Source organism: Lissotriton vulgaris, unplaced genomic scaffold (genome assembly GCF_964263255.1).
Source record: "Lissotriton vulgaris unplaced genomic scaffold, aLisVul1.2 SCAFFOLD_6628, whole genome shotgun sequence".
Classification (NCBI taxonomy): Eukaryota; Metazoa; Chordata; class Amphibia; order Caudata; family Salamandridae; genus Lissotriton; species Lissotriton vulgaris.
In genome coordinates this window covers 11,656-32,352 of record NW_028249341.1, presented here as the reverse complement: position 1 = coordinate 32,352, position 20,697 = coordinate 11,656, and the positions used below count along the sequence as shown (strand labels likewise).

Sequence of the window (20,697 nt, the reverse complement as noted above, 5' to 3'; positions counted from 1 at the left end):
TATGTCTATGAGTGGGTATGTGAGTGGGTCTGTGAGTGGGTGTGTGAGGGTCCAACTGGGTCTGTGAGTGAGTGTAGTAGTATCTGAGTGGGTCTGTCAGTGGGTGTGTGAGTACTTGAGTGTGTTATTGCATGTCTACATGTCTGTGTGTGTCAGTAGCTGTGTGAGTTACTGTGCCACAATAGAACTACACCTGCTCCTTTATCCAAAAAGAGTCCACAGTTTTGCACAAAAGATCTACTGAAGTGGAGCACTTTCTTCTGGTTAATTAGAAACTGCTACCTCATTGGGTAAATGTCCAGTGCATTTTTCTAGACTCCATCTATGTAATGGCTCACAAGGAAATGTCTGTAGTTACCTTATGTGCATTTCTGCAATGTGATTGTTCCTTGTGTATCTCAATTCATAAATCTATGATAGCATGAATCCTCCTATAGAGAGAACAATGAGGCTACAACGAGGTAAATCTCCACCAAACAGGGGTACTTCTCCTGCTATGGATGGGTCCAAAACAGAAATTAATTAAATACATCGAGATCTTGAACCAAAATGAAGTTGGCTTACGATTCACATACAACATACAAAAGAAGGAATTAGACTTTTTGGACACTAAAGTATACATAAAAAATAACAAGTTGGAAACTACTGTATTTAGTAAAACGACATCAACCAATAGTGTCTTGCATGGTAACAGATTTCATCCACAATCACTGAAGCAAAGTATTCCCTACGTGGAGTCTCTACGAATGAAACAAAACTGCTCGGAAGTAGGGAAAATGGAGAAGAAATTCACTTAAACCAACATACGATTCATAAAACGAGGATATCGACATAGTGATATCAAAAAGGGAGAATAACGAGCCAGAACAAAATCTAGAGCTGACACTCTAATAGTAAAGAACAAAAATGGAGGAAAAACAGAGGATGAAGATAAGCCTCGATTAATATTAACATGCTCCAAAGAGAGCTTCATAATTCGAAAAACTTTAACAAAATATCAGGGTGTGCTCAAGAAGGATCCTGATATTGGCTCATTAATTGGTGAAAGACCACTAATTTCCTACAGAAAAGCACCATCTATTCACGACACACTGGTCAACAGCCACTTTAAAAACATAAAAGCTGAAACATGGCTGGAAAAACGACAGAAAGGCTTCACAAAATGTATGGTCTGTCAAGCTTGCAAAGTGGGCAAAAACCTGACAACATCAAAGACCATAAAGGAAGAAACTTTGAGATTCAAGAGAAAATTACTTGTGACTCGCAATTCGTGGTATACTTCATAGAGTACTACTGTGGCAAATGATACATTGGCTCAACTATATGTCCTTTAAAAAGAGAATATTGGAACATATAAGAACGATCCAAAACAACGATCACAGTTCTGCCATAGCAAAACACCTGAAGATACACACTAATAAGACTTGGATGGACATTAAGTATTCAGGGATTGCAACTGTCATTGAAAATGAAAGAGGAGGTAATCGGATCGAAAAATTAAGACGCCTAGAGTCGAAATTAATTATAAAATTCAAGACCAGAACTCCGTGGGGACTTAACGGACATGAAGAGATGCATGTCCATCTGTAAATCAGCTCATTATGTGTAGGGCTTTTCTGTGTAAGATAAAACAACTGTAACCAAGATCTGGAATCGCTTCATTTGTAAATAAATACAATTTACCCCTCTCCTCCCTATTTTACTATTGATTTCTCCCTTGTATATACAAACCTTTCATCCAAGTCCACTGTAAATATGTTATAATCATAGAATTGACTTGACAACTCGAGAAGTGATGCAGAGAACAAATCTTTATTTTTAAATTTGTTTGTATCCCAAGTGCCTTATTGCCAAGAAAGTCATGTGAAAAAAGCGGTAACAAACATGGGCAATCTATGGGCACTCAGCCCAGAATGATTAATGTGCCACCCAGTCCATCAGACTGAGGAAGCACGATTAATAGCATTATCATGCATTTTGAATAATCATACAAATTGTTATTTTACGTGCTTACTTGTCACACAGACACTTTTAAAACATGGGCAGGACCCTACGCAAATAATCAAATAAACACCTGACTTTCAAAAGCAATATTACACTGGGATAGGCAAGAACTCAGCCAGACCATCAAATTTAACTACAAAGCCCAGAATGCTTCATTGTGAGCTAATATGGTGACTCTGTATAAACATTGAAACTAAGAATGGACTAATGTTTGCTACCGTGACCAGCGACCATTTGGTTCGAAACGCGTAGGTGGAAGACTAAAGGTCAATAAAACAAGTACTTACTAACTTCAAGAGGAGTGCGGTGTCTTCGTACTAGAAGGAATTTGCTGTTGTAAAAAAAAAATATATATATATATATATATATATATATATATATTTATATATATAAATACCTACGAAATCACAAAGCATTAACATCCACAGTGACGCAACACCAGGGCACAGACTCCAAAAGCTGATATGCAAGTGGTTAGAAGTTTATTCGAGCATCAAGTCCAAATGACGAGTTACGGCTGCCAGACATGCAGCCTTGACCACATAGCGCGCTGTGAAGTCATAGGTGAAATATATACAGGTGAGTGTAGTAGTCTTGTTACTATGTCAACTACCATGATAAGGCATTTTACTTCAGTTAACATACATGTTGCTTTCCTGCTTAAAGGAATCAATCAATCAATCAAAGACATTTATAGAGCGCACTACTTACCCGGAGGGTCTCAAGGCGCTTGAGGGGGGGGGGGGGGTGCTGCTACTGCTCGAACAGCCAGGTCTTGAGCTTCTTCCTGAAGGAAAGGTGGTCCTGGGTCAGGCGCAGGTCGGTCGGGAGGGAGTTCCAGGTCCTGGCGGCCAGGTAGGAGAAGGACCTTCCTCCTGTTGTTGTTCTTCGGATGCGGGGGACGGCGGCGAGGGCGTGACTGGCTGATCAGAGATGGCGTTTGGGAGTGTAGAAGTTGATGCCGTTGTTGAGGTAGCTCGGGCCTTGATCGTGTAGGGCTTTGTGTGCGTGGGTGAGGAGACGGAAGGTGATTCTTTTGTTGACGGGGAACCAGTGCAGGTCTCTCAGATGTCCGGAGATGTGGCTGTGTCGTGGGATGTCGAGGATGAGTCTGGCTGAGGCGTTCTGGATCCGCTGGAGTCTCTTCTGGAGCTTGGCGGTGGTTCCGGCGTAGAGGGCGTTGCCGTAGTCCAGTCGGCTGGTGACGAGGGCCTGGGTGACCGTCTTCCTGGTCTCGGTGGGGATCCACCGGAAGATCTTCCGTAGCATGCGCAGGATGTTGAAGCATGACGAGGAGACGGCGTTGACTTGTCTGGTCATGGTGAGGGAGGAGTCCAAGATGAAGCCCAGGTTGCGCGCGTGGCCTGTCGGTTTGGGTGCGGTGCCCAGGGCGGGGGGCCACCAGGAGTCGTCCCAGGCGGAAGGCGAGGAACCCAGGATGAGGACTTCCGTCTTGTCTGAGTTCAGTTTCAGGCGGCTGGTCGTCATCCACTCGGCTACATCTTTCATCCCTTCGTGAAGGTTGGCTCTGACGGCGGCGGGGTTGTTGGTCAGTGAGAGGATCAGCTGGGTGTCGTCAGCATAGGAGATGATGTTGAGGTTGTGTTGGCGTGCGATGGCCGCGAGGGGGCTCATGTAGACGTTGAAGAGGGTGGGGCTCAGCGAGGATCCTTGAGGGACGCCGCAGATGACTTCGGTGGCCTCTGACTTGTACGGTGGTAGACGGACTCTCTGTGTTCTTCCGTCGAGGAAGGAGATGATCCATTCCAGAGCCTTCTCCAGGATTCCGACGTTGCTGAGGCGCTTCACTAGGGTGCGGCGGCAGACAGTGTCGAATGCCGCGGAGAGGTCTAGGAGGATGAGGGCCGCTGTTTCTCCGTTGTCCATCAGGGCTCGGATGTCATCGGTGGCAGCCATGAGGGCGGTCTCGGTGCTGTGGTTGGCTCGGAAGCCAGACTGTGAGGGGTCGAGGGATCCGTTCGTCTCGAGGAAGGCGGCCAGCTGTTTGTTGACGGTCTTCTCGATGACTTTGGCTGGGAACGGGAGGAGCGAGATGGGGCGGTAATTCTTGAGTTCGGTGGGGTCCACTGTAGGTTTCTTTAGTAGGGCGCTGAGTTCGGCGTGCTTCCAGCTCTCAGGGAAGGTGGCGGTGTCGAAGGAGGTGTTGATGATGTCCCGCAGGTAGGGTGTGATGACAGCATCGGCCTTGTTGAAGACGTGGTGAGGGCAGGGGTCGGTCGGAGATCCGGAGTGGATGGAGTTCATCATGCGGACGGTGTCTTCGGTGCTGATCGGAGTCCAGGAGCGGATGGTGGTGGTGGGGGGCGGTGGTTCGGTCGTGGCGTGCATCAGTTGAGTGCTGAAGCTGTTGTGTATGTCCGCGATCTTGTTGTGGAAGTAGAAGGCGAGGGAATTGCAGAGGTCTTGCGATGGGGTGATGTTGTTGTTTCCGGCGTTGGGGTTGGAGAGCTCTTTCACGATGTTGAAGAGTTCCTTGCAATTGTGTGCGTTGTTGTCCAGCCGGTCCTTGAATGCAGTTTTCTTGGTGGCACGGATCAGTTGGTGGTGTTTCCGGGTGGCAAGTTTGAGGGTGGTCATGTTGTACGGTGTTGGTTCCCTTCTCCAGGCTTTCTCGAGGGCTCGGCAGTTCTTCTTGGAGCTCTTGAGTTCGTCGGTGAACCATGGGGCCTTCTTGCTGCCGGGTCTGCTGGGTGGGGTCCTCAGTGGGGCGAGTTCGTCCGCGCAGTTGCTGATCCACTTCGTGATGTTGTCGGCGGCCTGGCTGGGGTTCGCTGAGCTGGCGGGAGGGTGCTGGTTCAGGGAAGCGGCGAGCTGGTCGGCTGTGATCTTGTTCCAGCTTCTACGAGCAACCTGTTGCTGGTGGTGGTGGATCGTCGTTTTTCTGAAGGTGAAGTGGACGCAGCTGTGGTCCGTCCAGTGGAGTCCAGTGGCGTGGCTGAAGGCGATGTCTTTGCTGGATGAGAAGACGGCGTCGAGTGTATGTCCGGCGAGGTGGGTGGGGGTGGACACCAGCTGCTTGAGTCCGAGGTTGTCGAGGTTGTCGAGCAGGGTGATGGTGTTGCGGTCGTTGTTGTTCTCCAGGTGGAAGTTGAGGTCCCCCAGGAAAATGTAGTCAGCAGAGGGGAGGGCATGCGGGCTGACGAAGTCGGCGATGTCCTCGCTGAATTGTGTGCGTGGTCCCGGGGGTCGGTAGATCAGGGTGCCTCTGAGGGTGGTGTTCGGGTCGGTGCGGATCTGGAAGTGCAGGTGTTCGGCGGTTGTCAGAGTGTCATCGGTGTTGGTCGTGATGTGGATGGTGTTCCTGTGGATGATGGCGATGCCTCCTCCCGTCTGTTTGACGCGGTCTCTTCGGGTTATCTTGTATCCCTCTGGGATGGCGATGGCGATGTCGGGTGCTGAGGAGTCGTTCATCCAGGTTTCTGTGAGGAAGGCAACGTCAGGAGCTGTGGTGTCGAGGAGGTTCCAGAGTTCGATGGTGTGTCTGTGGGCGGAGCGGTGTTGAGCAGGATGCACTTGAGGTGGTTGCTGCTGGTGTTCGGCTTGGCGGGTGCAGGTGCGAGGCAGGTCCGGATGCAGGTGAACTTGCAGACCCGGCAGCTGAAGGGTCCGTGGGTGCGCTTCGGGGTGGATCGATAGCAACGGGGGATCCGGCCGGTGTTGAGTGCGATGAGTTCGGTGGCATCGTAGGACAGTCGGGTTGTCTTCCATCGGTGGGGGCCAGGGGTCCTGGCACTGGGCGCGGTCCAGGAAAGCAACATTAGTCTGACACGGATAAGCATGGAAAAGCATAGTGGACAGACTATTAGCTCATGTAGTCACATATCCTTAGGCAGTGTAATTCAATAAATGAGGATCCCTTTTAAAAATGCGAGATGCTGGCCTACAGATTTACCCACGTTACAGAGAGATAACAAATGCATAAAACTGTAAATGTAGGCTCAGCAAACTTCTAAATTAGCAAAAATTGGCAAAAATGCAGCATGCCAGGCTGTCAGCATATCCGCGAAAATACAAGCCAAAGTGGCCACGGGATGATGGCGACAGCCTAGGAAACACAGTGTTAGGTACGTGCATTGTTTAAAAGACTGGGACGGTTGTGAACAAGGGTAAGAGTATTCCGTGTAGGAGTACTCTGGGCTGCGTTGTATCCTATCGATAATGCCTTAGTTTGTTATAAAGTGTGTGTGGTGCCTTACAGAAGTTCATTGTTGATCACGAGGGCAAACGACTACTACAGCGAGATATCAATATTAAACATTGTGGGTGAGAGAACTATGGGGGAGTGCCTAGGAGAGATTGGAGGAGACGTTCGTTATAATTGCACAATAATTGTAGTGGTGGTGGTTTAAAAAAAGCCATTACATTACATTAAAAAAGAGTCATACTAGATATATGTGATATCTATGTAGATAGGTCTAGTGCTGGACAACCTACCCAATGGCAGTTCACTCAAAAATACATCACGTAGAATTTGGTTGCAGACAAGGAAGCGAACAGACAGAACCCATAATCTTGAAAAAATATATATTTATATATATATTGGTGCACAGATGCAAAAAGCAAGACATATATTCTGCTCCACTAAGTGATTAGTGGGAATGGATTAACAATGTATTCCACCTGATGATGTGCTGGTGTGATGGACTATTGGAATACAACAATGTTAGAAGTTCAAGAGACGGACTGACAGTATATTGTTAATATTACAGAAAATAGTGTAGATCCTCACTTGTGTTAAGACACGTCGGTGTCTTGGTTTTAAATTGAAGTAGGTATTTACTTTCCATTTGGCGTAACAGATTTTCTCAGTTACCTCCCCTTCTAAGTGTTGGTATGCAGTCAATAACCGAGTATTGAAGGTATTCCAGGTTGTTGTGATGTGCCTTCTTGAAGTGCCTAGCTACACGGTAGGTGGAGTCACTGTTGACAATTGTAAGATGCGCATATGTACTGGCAACTTGGTACTTCCAATGTATCGAAGACCACATTTACATTCAAAAATGTAAATGGCAAATACTTTTCTGTATGTCAGGTGGTGTGTGATGACTAATGGTGCTCTCCGGAAGGCGGAATCTAGGTGTGTTATGTTTTTACAAGCTCTTCAGCTATTGCTTTTAAAGAATCCTTTCCTGTCAGTTAACCAGTTGGCTGTTTTAATGATTTTGGGGCTGTTTTTTACTAACACATCGTGCATGGAGTAAGTTGGTTTGTATGTTATAGCTGGATAAGGGGCAACTAGGGGACCCAATGTTGGATCAGATCTGATGATTCCCCAGTGTCTATTGATGACTGCTCTGATGGCTCTTTCTTCAGTGGTGTCTGTAATGAACAGTCTGGTGCTGACTGGTTGTGTTTGCTCTGCTGCTGGGTTACTAATGCTGTCGGGCTCTAGAGTGTATGTTCCTGTGAGAAGTTCTGCACGTGGTTTAGCGTTAGCTCTCTCAATGGCTTTGAAGATATTGACTTTGGAGTACCCGCTTGTTCTAAATCTGTTGCATGCCTTCCTTTGACACTCAGTCAAGTCTTTAGTGGAACTACAGATCCTTTGCAATCAGAGCATTTCCCCATAGGGGATGCTAGCTATTAGGTGTCTCGGGTGAAAACTTGAGGCGTGTAGGACCGAGCCACCTGCAGTGGGTTTTCTATGTAGTTTAGAGTGCATTGTGCCTTTGGAGATGTACAGTGTGACGTCAAGGAACTCAATGGATGTGTTACTGATGTTGGCATTAAATTTCAAACTCAAGTTGTTGGTGTTGATATCTGTAATGAATGATGTAGCACTATCAGTGTTGCCTTTCCAGACTAAACACACATCATCTATGTACCTGAGCCAAGTGATAATGCTGCCCCGCCATGTAGCTGAATGCTTGCCCCGGAAGACCTGCTCCTTCCACCAGCTTACATGGAGACATGAATAGCTGGGTGAGACACAGGCCCCCATAGCTACTCCCCTGAGTTGCTGCTACACAGATTTGTTGAAAATAAAGAAATTATGTGTTAAACACCAATCGATGAGACAAAGAAGCTTTTCATTGTGTTTGTGGCATTGTATTCGTCTCTTGTCTAGAAAATGCTTGCAGACACCTAGCCCGTCGCAGTGGCGAATGCTAGTGTATAGAGACGTGATGTCAAGTGATATTAGTAGATAATCATTGTGCCATGGAATGTCTTTCATTTTTAACAAAAAGTCACTGATAACTTTTATATACAAAGGCTGACTTGAGACTAGGGGCCAGATGTAGGTCGGTCGGTAACGGACGAAAATCGGTATTTTCGGCCGTTACCGACCGGTTTGCAAGATTTGGCATGTAGGGGGCAATATTTTACCGAATTGGTAAAATTACCGATTCGGTAATTTTACCAATTCGGTAAAATAAAAAAGCGGTAAATTTACCGATTTTAAGCCACCCATATGTAGGTGGGACTCTTCAGAGTCCCAGGAGCCTTTCCGAATCGGTATTTTACCATCAAAACCAATTTGATGGTAAAATACCAATTCCGGTGTGCATGCACATGTGTGCATGCACACCTATGTCATGTGACAGGCAGACCTGCCCTTAGGGCAGGTATGCCTGCCACATGGCACCTGTGCCTGTTTTGGGGGTGCCAGAGGGTCTCAAAGTGACACCCCCTGCACCCTTGTGAATTCTTTAATTACCGATTCGGTAAATACCGAATTGGTAATGCCTAATCATTCCTATGGGCTTCAAAGCCCATAGGAATGAATGGACATTACTGATTCGGTATTTACAGAATCGGTAATTAAAGAAGTTTTAAGGATTCGGTAACGAATCCAGATGTTGGCACCTACATACCATTTACCGATTTTGAAATACCGAATCAGTACAATTCGGTATTTTAAAATCGGTAAATGTTTTTTACCTACATCTGGCCCTAGGTCCTGGAGGAAAATGTCCACATATTTTGATATATTTTCACACATGCTTTTTCTTGCAGAGATGATGGGGTGGCCTGGAATGGGGACAGTATTCTTGTGTTCCTTGGGGAGGAAATACAATATAGGCAATACTGGTGACTGTGCCGAGAAAAGTGGTTTCATCTTTGCTCAGTAGTCCTTGAGCTCTGTAGACATTCAAAAGTTTCCTGAGGTCTTTCTTGCTGGAGCCCACCTCTTTGAGGCTTGAGATTTTGTAGCAGCTAGTGTTCGATAAGTGTCTATTGGCCTCTTCAAGATAGAGTTGTTGAGGCCAAAGCACAATGTTTTCCCCTTTTATCAGACTAGTTGATGATTACTTAGGAGGGGGGTCCTGTGTGCCCCTTCCTTTTTTTAAAAATGCCCTGGGACCTTGCCACTCCTGGGCTCTTTTCAAAACAAACGTGGGAGCCTGGGGTTGTTTTTTGGGGGGGAATTTTGACCGGAGTCATGGACCTGTCATGATTTAAAAAAGAATTTCTTTTTAGCCCTGGCAGTACCCTAGGGGGACACCATGTTCCGAGGTAGGGGGAAAGGGTAATCTGACTCTGACCCCGTTTCTTTTCTTTAAACATTTTTTCTGGAACTCAGCTGAAACTGAGTCTCAAGATTGCTGCCAATCATATTTTGGCACAGAAACTTTCAGATCCTCGGAGGATCCGCGCCTCTAGATATACAAATTTTGTTTTTCAATTATATTAAAAAAATACTGAATGGATTTACACCAATTTACAAAAAAGTCGCTTTCTTGACTAAGTGCTACCTTTCTTCCAAATCTGGTGTAATTCCGCTCAGTGGTTTAGGATGTAGTCATGTCTAAAATCCCTATGACAATTTGCTTGGGGAAAAAGTGTTTTGGGACCCCCCTTTATCTCTTCCCCACTTGACAAATCACCCAAAAACTTTCAAGACACCAGCTGAACTAACTGTCATCCTAATTTTGTAAATTTGGTGAAGATTCATCAAATGGTGTTAAAGTTATTGGATAAACAAAAAACACTTTTCATCTACACCAGTAGGTAATACACACACACACACACACACACACACACCCACACACACACACACACACACACACACACACATATAAAAATATATAAACACACATACATATATATTTGAATGTGCCATTGGAAAATTTAATTCCTGTTTCAACTGAATGCCCTTTATGCATTGCTTTAAATATGTATGTGCCTTGAGCATTTTATTTTAAATGACAAAATACAAATACAAAAAATATTTTTAAAGATTTAAGGATGCAGACAATATTGACACATGCCCTGAATTTAGTTTCCTATGCAAAGCGGATTTATAAAAGGGATGTTTGTGTGTTTTCTGTTTGTTGTTGTTGTTTTTATCTTTTAATAAGGACCTGAAGTTATTTGACCATTAGGAAAATCATTTATATTGTTTCTAATCCGATGCACATGTAGCAATTAGTCAAGCTTTCTTTGCTCAGACATTGTCTAGAAACAAAGCGTGGATTTAGAATTCTGCATTCAGTAATTATTGCCTAAAAATGACTTTTTTCATGTAAGCCTTGTACTGACTGAAACGAGAGCGTCTGATTGTCTTTAAAGCTGCTTGCTAATAACTGTCCTTCAGTCACTGCATGTGTACTCTTATAATAATGCTTGTATCCCTGTGCTGCTATTCACAGCAATGTTCTTTTTTCTTCCAGGATCTTATGAAAGGAACACGATGCACAACTATGAAAGGAGACGCAAATAAATCATTTCAACCTAAAAATTATTAAACTTCATTTGTTTAACTTACAGATGGAGTGTAAATTGAAATGCCCTCTGTAACGACGAACTATTTATTTAATACTAAGAATTATTGTTGTTTTCCGTTGTACATTAAATAAAATGATTATTTTTCATATTGTGGCAGCGGTACATATTGTGTAAAGTGTCTCGTGGTTTACAATTTATCATGTCTCCCCCATGAACTGCAAGTCGTTGGCGTCTCAGTGTAGCACATTCAATGTCTCGACCTACAAAAATGGCCGATAGACTCACTAAATTGAAAAAGACAATACCTTGTGATTTCAAAGCAATTGCATCGCCTTCGTGACCAATGCAAAGCAAACAGATGTACAGTTTAGTGCCTCAATTTGTTTTCCTGGTTCAAGTGTACTGTAATTTTGTTATTGAACATATATTTATATCATTGCAGCATGTCCTCTGTTTTGTGACCATATATTTTTTTGAAAAAAAGAAAGTGTGTGGATCGAAGATCTTCGTTTCATAGTCTGCAATTTTATGATAGTGACATTTTAAATAAAAAACAATACTTTTTGGATTTTGCAACATACTCTCCTTTCGTGCAGAAATGAAATTATTTGACTCGGTAGTATGCCTAGATTTTAAATTTGATTTGATGTACTAGTCGAAAAGACATTGCACGTGCAGCAACACAAACGTGTCAGTGGAAGAGCTGGAGCATAGTGTGTGCAGTCGAATGATCAACAAAGAAACCTAAACTACACTTGATTGTGGAGTATATTAAAATATCATCTTTTGAATCCTAGAAAATAACATTACATTGTAAAGGGATTTTTCGTCCTTCACCTGCTTTACTTTTCTTAACAAGGAAGGCTTTTTTAGTTTGAGTGTTGTGATTTTATTTTTGCACCATTTTAAAACTAAAAACTTCCCTTTATATCCCTTAGTGCAGCTTATTGTAGGATAAAAGCCAGGAATGGCTGAAGGCGCAACACACTGTATGGAGCCGGTAAGCAGCTCTGAAACAGCAGTATCAAAACCAAACAAATCTCCACTTCACTGCTTCGAAATCTTTTCTTGAAATCCTCCACCATAGAAATAACTTAGATAATCTATCTTTTTCGGAAGTGTTTGCGTAAGATCTTAATTTAATTCGTTCAAAATGATGCATTTGTAGACATATTTAGTTTATGAAAATCAGTATGAGTAACAATATAGACAATGATAAATGATACATTCCAGCATGAAACATCAGAAGGCATCGGTTAGCAGGAAAAAGTGACAATTTGTAATCATGTTTGTAATACAAGGGAACTACTCATCAAAGAAAAACATTGTAATTGGACATATTTTCGAAGTGGAGGTGGACATTTATCACAAACCTGAAACATGGTGAAATCTTCTGGAACAAGGTCATGTGGTGACAGTTTTAAAGTTGTGTGCAATAAACGCCCCAAACATAATAGATATTCATGTTAAGTCATTTTCTTGTATCTTCAGCCTTAATGTGTTGTCAGCTGAACCACTCAATATAAATATATATATATTTAAATGTCCCTCTCTCTCTGTCTCTGTCTCTGTCTCTGTCTCTGTCTCTGTCTCTGTCTCTCTCTCTCTCTCTCTCTCTCTCTCTCTCTCTCTCTCTCTCTCTCTCTCTCTCTCTCTCTATATATATATATATATATATATATATATATATATATATATATTCCGCTCCAATTTCTTCCGATACACTCAGAAAGAACTGACTGCACTCCATTGCGGGGGAATTATAAACGGATTTATTAAACCGTTAACACAACAGTACGCGTTTCGGCTTCGCGCCTTCTTCTTGCTGTTAGGCACAGTTACTCTCCATGTGATTTTAAATAAAGTATTGACAAAACAAAGTGATTGACAAGTATCAACAACATAAATGATGCACCAATGTATGTCTCTTACTGTGGCAGACATCTTAGAGTGTGTTTTGTCATTGCTACATCTATAGGAAACAACAGAGTCAATCGTGCCGTGTATCGGCTTATTGATTGTGCAATTCATTTGTGTAATAATCAAAATGAAATCAGAAATACAAGAAATAAATCTGAAAGTCTAAGAAAAAGCTACGTTTTCATTCCATTAAATTTACGTTTTAGAATTAAATCATTCATCCTAAAATTTGTATGTACAATTCACTATCACGCCTTGGATAGGCTTACTAGATCTATGTTGTGCAAAAACTAAATTCAATAGATCTACTGGTAGGTTACATGAGAAAGAGAGAGATATATATGGTCGGAGGAGGTCACTTCCCTAAATTAATTGATATATATATATATATTGTTGGACCCGGGCCTTTATGGCTGGTTCACCCCTGAACTTTTTGCTTTTGATGGCGACCTGGCGTTCATGATTTCTGGCTTGGCGCACTTTTTCCCTGGGTCCCAAGTGGCGGTTCCTCCTGGCCCCAGCAGCAGCAGCAGCAGCAGCAGCCCCCTCAAGATCCTAGAAGAGAACAATTTCAGTGGGGACACAGCCCCATTTTTAAACACTGAAATCCTTTGTCTGTAGGTGCAGGGTGGGGGAGAAACCAGTCGCAGCTGGTTCTGGAGCACTCTTGATGGCCCAACCACTCATTTCATTCACTCTGGAGGCTAGGGTCGTTAGACACACCACAGGGGGGCGGAGCCAGCATTGTGTGGGAAAAACCCAGCCCATCCTGGACACAGGTACACTCCTCCCACACATCACTCATGCTAATCTCCCACTCACCACCGCGCAGACCCATCCAGACTTCCTGGAGCCTGGCATGCCAGCCAGCTCCAGCCAATCACGCTCCAGCACCCTCACTGCACACATATCTCAATGTCCAGAAGTAGCACTTCCCTTCTAGACACATACATGCCGCATACACCATCTCGCAGCATTCACTCTCACGAGTTTATACATACTAAATTCGAGCCTGCACTCCCCACGCATCAGGAACTACCAGGGACACACACATTCCCCATGCCTTCCTATGGGAGGGCAGGCCAGCCATACTACACGCATGCACTTTCACTCTGGGACCCAGGGAAAAAGTGCGCCAAGCCAGAAATCATGAACGCCAGGTCGCCATCAAAAGCAAAAAGTTCAGGGGTGAACCAGCCATAAAGGCCCGGGTCCAACATATATATATATTTTTTTGTTTGTTTTTTGAGCAATTTGCCTGTAGCAAGCGAGAGGAACACTGCAGGGCTCTACCCTCCGGGCTTTCTTGTCTCAGCACGCTTCGCCACGCTGCAATATTTAAAATGCCTGACGCATTTCAGAGGGACCTCCCCCCTCCTCAGGGGCTGCTTCCAAAAGACCCTCGATATGTATCACGTGTTTTCTTGACTTTTTATTCAGGCAAACCCACAGGTGTGTTAAGTACACCGTCATAACCAGCATTATGGGATTTGTAGTCATTTGTGATACATCTATAGTTCTCCTTTTCAGTAAAGTCGAGAGTCTTGGATCTATATATATATATATATGGGCATGGACTCTTTAATTATGCAACTTGTCTGCCATTACGCATTTTGGCCAAGCCTGGTGTTGTTCACATACGTGCTACGTTATTGAAATTCCATTTTTATGGTAGACACATGATACTGTGTCGTGGAAGACAGGCTATAGAATACATTTGGCTTAAAATAGTAATTAATTTCAATTCATATATGTTTTGTCAAATAGAATAAATAGCACAGATCTCATAAATAACAAGAACCACATGGAGATAAAAACTGCAAAGTTACCATAAAACAACTTAGATTAATAGACATGAAATTCATAAGAACTTTAAATTACGAACTAACATATTGTCTATTAGCAAAATAATTTATTATGTCCATAATATGTTTTTTTTTGTATACCAAAAACAATTTTTGATCTTCAACACACCATCTTGTCTATAGTGGGCTAAATCAACAATGCACAATCAAACTCATATCATCCTATGAATTTAATACTGTAATCATGTCTGAATTTATAGTTGCTGATTACTAAATTATCTCCAGCCTATCCATACACCTACCTGTATCTCCCAATGTGCAAAAAATGCAAACTTACAAACAAATCATCCTCTCTCTAGATTGTATGCTACCATATGTTCTTAGAATGGTAAAGACACAGCTGCCACAATAACGGAACGCTGAAGTGGAGTTTAAATGTACATCTTTATTAATACATTTATGAAGAATATATGTGCAAAAAAGTGTCTGGTGCGTTCATAGAAAAGTGCATAAATCATCTCCCACGTTAAGACCATTGGGTGATTTGGAATCCGAGTTAAAAGTATGACGAGTCTCCTTGCTTCAGCTTTGGAACAGCATCCATTACAAAATCTTTGCGACAGTTGGGATTGTTACTACGGTGTTCATTAAGATGTCGAGCTACAGAATATTTTGGATCTGCATTGGTGATTGCTCTTACATGTTGTAAAGTTATTTTATGCACCTGCAACTTAGTGCTGCTAGCATATTACAAATTACAATTGCATTCCAGGACATACACTGCATATTCAGTTTTGCAGGTATAAAGGTTTGTGATTTTCTGTGGTCTGTCTTGGAATTCACTTGTGTTAATCCCAAATGTGTTCGCTCTACAAGAGCTGCATATATAAAATCCTTTTCTGGTTGATAGTCAACTAATTGTCTCAATTATTTCTGGGCTGCTTTTGACCAAAGGATCTCTCATAGAAGGAGCTTCTCTAAATGTAATTATTGGTGTTTCAGGAAGCGTGGGACCTAAGACCAAATCGCCCTGTGCTAATGACAAATGTTTTCTTAAAATTGACCTAAGCTGTTGTTTCTGCTTGCTATAGGTAACAACTAATCTCACATTGGTGTCCTTACCTTTAGGACTAGTCCCAAATAAAATTGCTTTCCTACTTCTAGAGGTAGCCGTAGTTATTTCCTGGTCAAGGGTATCTTTAGAATAACCACCGCAATAGAAATCTTCCTTTAGATTCATTTTGACATTTCTACAGAAGCTCCCTACGACTACAATTTCTTCTCTGATGTAGCATTTCACCGTAAGGGATGCTGGCATTCAAATGTTTTGCATGAAAACTACTAGCATGCAATACAGAGTCTATGTTTTCTTTCTAAACAGCCTTGTCTCTATTTTGTTATTTTCAATAAATACTTGCACATCTAAAAATTCAACCTGTTGCTTGCTCATATGAGCTAAGTGCAAGTTTGCTGAGTACTTAATAATACTGTTAGCAAAACGTTCAGCTGTCTCGGGCGTACCATTCCATATGACGAATAGATCGTCTACATAATGAAGTCAACATATTATATGTCTGTCCCAAAGTGCACCACGGTCTGCAATGAGTACCTGCGCCTCACACCAGCCCATGTGTAAGCACGCACTGATGCGGGAGAAGCAGGCATCCATCGCCACCCCATGTAACTGGCGAAATATTTCTTTTTTGAAATTAAAGAAATAATTTTCAAGGCACCAATTAATCATGAATAACATCTTACTGTGATTGTACATAGTCAATGGTCTACCTCTTAAATTATATTTTATGGCGCTCAGACCATCATGCTGTTTAATATTAGTATATGGAGATATTCAATCTAGTGTCATTAGTAAAAAAAAAAATTATATATATATATATATATATATATATATATATATATATATATATATATATATATATATATATATATATATATATATATATAATGTGCTTGCAAAATAAAGGTTTGTGACCAAACTTTCAGCGATGTGCGGCTTCAAAGCCCTGAGCTATGTTTTGGACATATATGTATATATATATATATATATATATATGTATGCATATATATATATATATATATATATATATATATATATATATATATATATATATATATATATATATATATATATATATATATATACATACATATATATATATATATATATATATATATATATATATATATATATATATATACATATATGTCCAAAACATAGCTCAGGGCTTTGAAGCCGCACATCGCTGAAAGTTTGGTCACAAACCTTTATTTTGCAAGCACATTGTATCCCCTGCAGTTGCTGTATCCTTCGGCCTGACGCGTTTCGATGCCTTTGTGCATCTCTTCAGAGGCCAGCACAGAGAAAGTTCTTTCGCCGCTCTACTCCCACAGCAATGCTGAATTGATTAGCCTCCGGTGTGCTGTGATTATCACGTTCTTTTCACAACTGCATGCTGGGAAGTGGAGTCTTTGTAGGCAGTGTTAACCCTCCAATGGGTCCCGTCCCTGTGCCTCAATTTAGGATTATTTGATTAGCGCTCCAATGGGCCCCAGACGGTGTACAGTGTGCTTAAGTCCTGCTACTTCCAGCGCCAATACAGACGGGATGTTACCCCCCTGCTGGTCCTTACTTCGGTTCTCAGAGGTGCGTCGCTTCCACGGTCTGAGCAACCGTGTAAACATGTCCAAAACATAGCTCAGGGCTTTGAAGCCGCACACCGCTGAAAGTTTGGTCACAAACCTTTATTTTGCAAGCACATTGTATCCCCTCCAGTTGCTGTATCCTTCGGCCTGACACGTTTCGATGCCTTTGTGCATCTCTTCAGAGGCCAGCACAGAGAAAGTTCTTTCGCCGCTCTACTCCCACAGCAATGCTGAATTGATTAGCCTCCGGTGTGCTGTGATTATCACGTTCTTTTCACAACTGCATGCTGGCAAGTGGAGTCTTTGTAGGCACACTGCACACTGTACACCGTCTGGGGCCCATTGGAGGGCTAATCAAATAATCCTAAATTGAGGCACAGGGACGGGACCCATTGGAGGGTTAACACTGCCTACAAAGACTCCCCACTTCCCAGCATGCAGTTGTGAAAAGAACGTGATAATCACAGCACACCGGAGGCTAATCAATTCAGCATTGCTGTGGGAGTAGAGCGGCGAAAGAACTTTCTCTGTGCTGGCCTCTGAAGAGATGCACAAAGGCATCGAAACGCGTCAGGCCGAAGAATACAGCAACTGGAGGGGATACAATGTGCTTGCAAAATAAAGATTTGTGACCAAACTTTCAGCGGTGTGCGGCTTCAAAGCCCTGAGCTATGTTTTGGACATGTTTACACGGTTGCTCGGACTGTGGAAGCGACGCACCTCTGAGAACCGAAGTAAGGACCAGCAGGGGGGTAACGTCCCGTCTGTATTGGCGCTGGAAGTAGCAGGACTTAAGCACACTGTACACCGTCTGGGGCCCATTGGAGGGCTAATCAAATAATCCTAAATTGAGGCACAGGGACGGGACCCATTGGAGGGTTAACACTGCCTACAAAGACTCCACTTCCCAGCATGCAGTTGTGAAAAGAACGTGATAATCACAGCACACCGGAGGCTAATCAATTCAGCATTGCTGTGGGAGTAGAGCGGCGAAAGAACTTTCTCTGTGCTGGCCTCTGAAGAGATGCACAAAGGCATCGAAACGTGTCAGGCCGAAGGATACAGCAACTGGAGGGGATACAATGTGCTTGCAAAATAAAGGTTTGTGACCAAACTTTCAGCGGTGTGCGGCTTCAAAGCCCTGAGCTATGTTTTGGACGTGTTTACACGGTTGCTCCGACCGTGGAAGCGACGCACCTCTGAGAACCGAAGTAAGGACCAGCAGGGGGGTAACGTCCCGTCTGTATTGGCGCTGGAAGTAGCAGGACTTAAGCACACTGTACACTGTCTGGGGCCCATTGGAGGGCTAATCAAATAATCCTAAATTGAGGCACAGGGACGGGACCCATTGGAGGGTTAACACTGCCTACAAAGACTCCACTTCCCAGCATGCAGTTGTGAAAAGAACGTGATAATCACAGCACACCGGAGGCTAATCAATTCAGCATTGCTGTGGGAGTAGGGCGGCGAAAGAACTTTCTCTGTGCTGGCCTCTGAAGAGATGCACAAAGGCATCGAAACGCGTCAGGCCGAAGGATACAGCAACTGGAGGGGATACAATGTGCTTGCAAAATAAAGGTTTGTGACCAAACTTTCAGCGGTGTGCGGCTTCAAAGCCCTGAGCTATGTTTTGGACATGTTTACACGGTTGCTCGGACCGTGGAAGCGACGCACCTCTGAGAACCGAAGTAAGGACCAGCAGGGGGGTAACGTCCCGTCTGTATTGGCGCTGGAAGTAGCAGGACTTAAGCACACTGTACACCGTCTGGGGCCCATTGGAGGGCTAATCAAATAATCCTAAATTGAGGCACAGGGACGGGACCCATTGGAGGGTTAACACTGCCTACAAAGACTCCACTTCCCAGCAGGCAGTTGTGAAAAGAACGTGATAATCACAGCACACCGGAGGCTAATCAATTCAGCATTGCTGTGGGAGTAGAGCGGCGAAAGAACTTTCACTGTGCTGGCCTCTAAAGAGATGCACAAAGGCATCGAAACGCGTCAGGCCGAAGGACACAGCAACTGGAGGGGATACAATGTGCTTGCAAAATAAAGGTTTGTGACCAAACTTTCAGCGGTGTTAGGCTTCAAAGCCCTGAGCTATGTTTTGGACATGTTTACACGGTTGCTCGGACCGTGGAAGCGACGCACCTCTGAGAACCGAAGTAAGGACCAGGAGGGGGGTAACGTCCCGTCTGTATTGGCGCTGGAAGTAGCAGGACTTAAGCACACTGTACACCGTCTGGGGCCCATTGGAGGGCTAATCAAATAATCCTAAATTGAGGCACAGGGACGGGACCCATTGGAGGGTTAACACTGCCTACAAAGACTCCACTTCCCAGCATGCAGTTGTGAAAAGAACGTGATAATCACAGCACACCGGAGGCTAATCAATTCAGCATTGCTGTGGGAGTAGAGCGGCGAAAGAACTTTCTCTGTGCTGGCCTCTGAAGAGATGCACAAAGGCATCGAAACGCGTCAGGCCGAAGGATACAGCAACTGGAGGGGATACAATGTGCTTGCAAAATAAAGGTTTGTGACCAAACTTTCAGCGGTGTGCGGCTTCAAAGCCCTGAGCTATGTTTTGGACATATATACATATATAAAAAAAAAAAAAAAATATATATATATATATATATATATATATATATATATATATATATATATATATAATCTGCTGGCGGTCGCTAGTAGGTAGTCATAGTTAGGACCTAGTTTCCATAGGATTGATGAATCTTCGCAAAATGTTCAAAACTAGTGGCCCGTTCTGGTCAGCTCCTGTCTTGAGAGTTTCAGGGTGATTCGACAAGCGGAGGCTGAGAAAAAAAGGGTGTCCCATGACGTGTTTTCCCCATGTAATTTTCCATTCAGCAGGTCGGGCTGCAGCCCAAACTGCTGAACGGAATTACACCAAATTTGGTTCAGAAAGCAACCTTTTTTTAAATATGTTAATCCGTTCAGTAGTTCCTGGGAAATTTGAAAAAGAAAAAGTTTTGATTGTCTAAAAGCGCGGTGGAGTCGCGACACCTCCAGAGCACAAGCTTCACTGTGATTGGCTGCCAACACTACAAAGCAGGAAGTGTTGGCAGCCATCTTGTGACTCGGTAGAACCGAGTCACAAGAAAACAGTAAAACAAAGGTGAAAGAAAAGAAAAGGGAGCAGGGTGAAAGCACCCTGACCCCATAAGGCCTGCTCAGGGGATCCCACAAGGACCCCCAGTGCCAAAAAAAGTATGTTTTTTTTACATTTCAGCGAAATTTGCGCTAGGGCGCCATTCCCGCTGAAATATTTAAAAAAAATGAAGCAATGGCTCCCGCGCTTCATTTAATTGAGGCCCCTGGGTGGGCCAGGTCCTGGGGGCATTGCCAAAAAAAATTAGCTGAGGCCAGTGGGGGCCCCCGCAGCCCTGGGTACCACCACCTCCCCGGGGCTATGTTTGTAATATGCGGAAGGGCCCGTGCCCTCCTGCAACCCCGGGGCCCGCCAACCCCGGGGCTTGTTTAATTTGTGGGGGCCTCCAAGCCCCCCCCAGGCCCAGGGGACCGCCATCCGCTCGGGCTTTTCTCAAATATGTGCAGGGACACACAGCCCCTCCTACAGCCCCAGGGACCGCCA

At 43.8% G+C, this 20,697-nt stretch overlaps 1 long non-coding RNA gene across 1 annotated transcript in view; it reads left to right on the top strand.

The window, feature by feature from the left end:
• The window catches only part of LOC147663600 (uncharacterized), a 37,937-nt gene extending 27,096 nt beyond the window's left edge, over positions 1-10,841 (top strand). The window contains exon 3 of the long non-coding RNA XR_015305281.1: positions 10,641-10,841. This is a non-coding gene — a long non-coding RNA (uncharacterized LOC147663600). The remainder of the gene's footprint in view (positions 1-10,640) is intronic.
• The last annotated feature ends 9,856 nt before the right edge of the window (positions 10,842-20,697 follow it).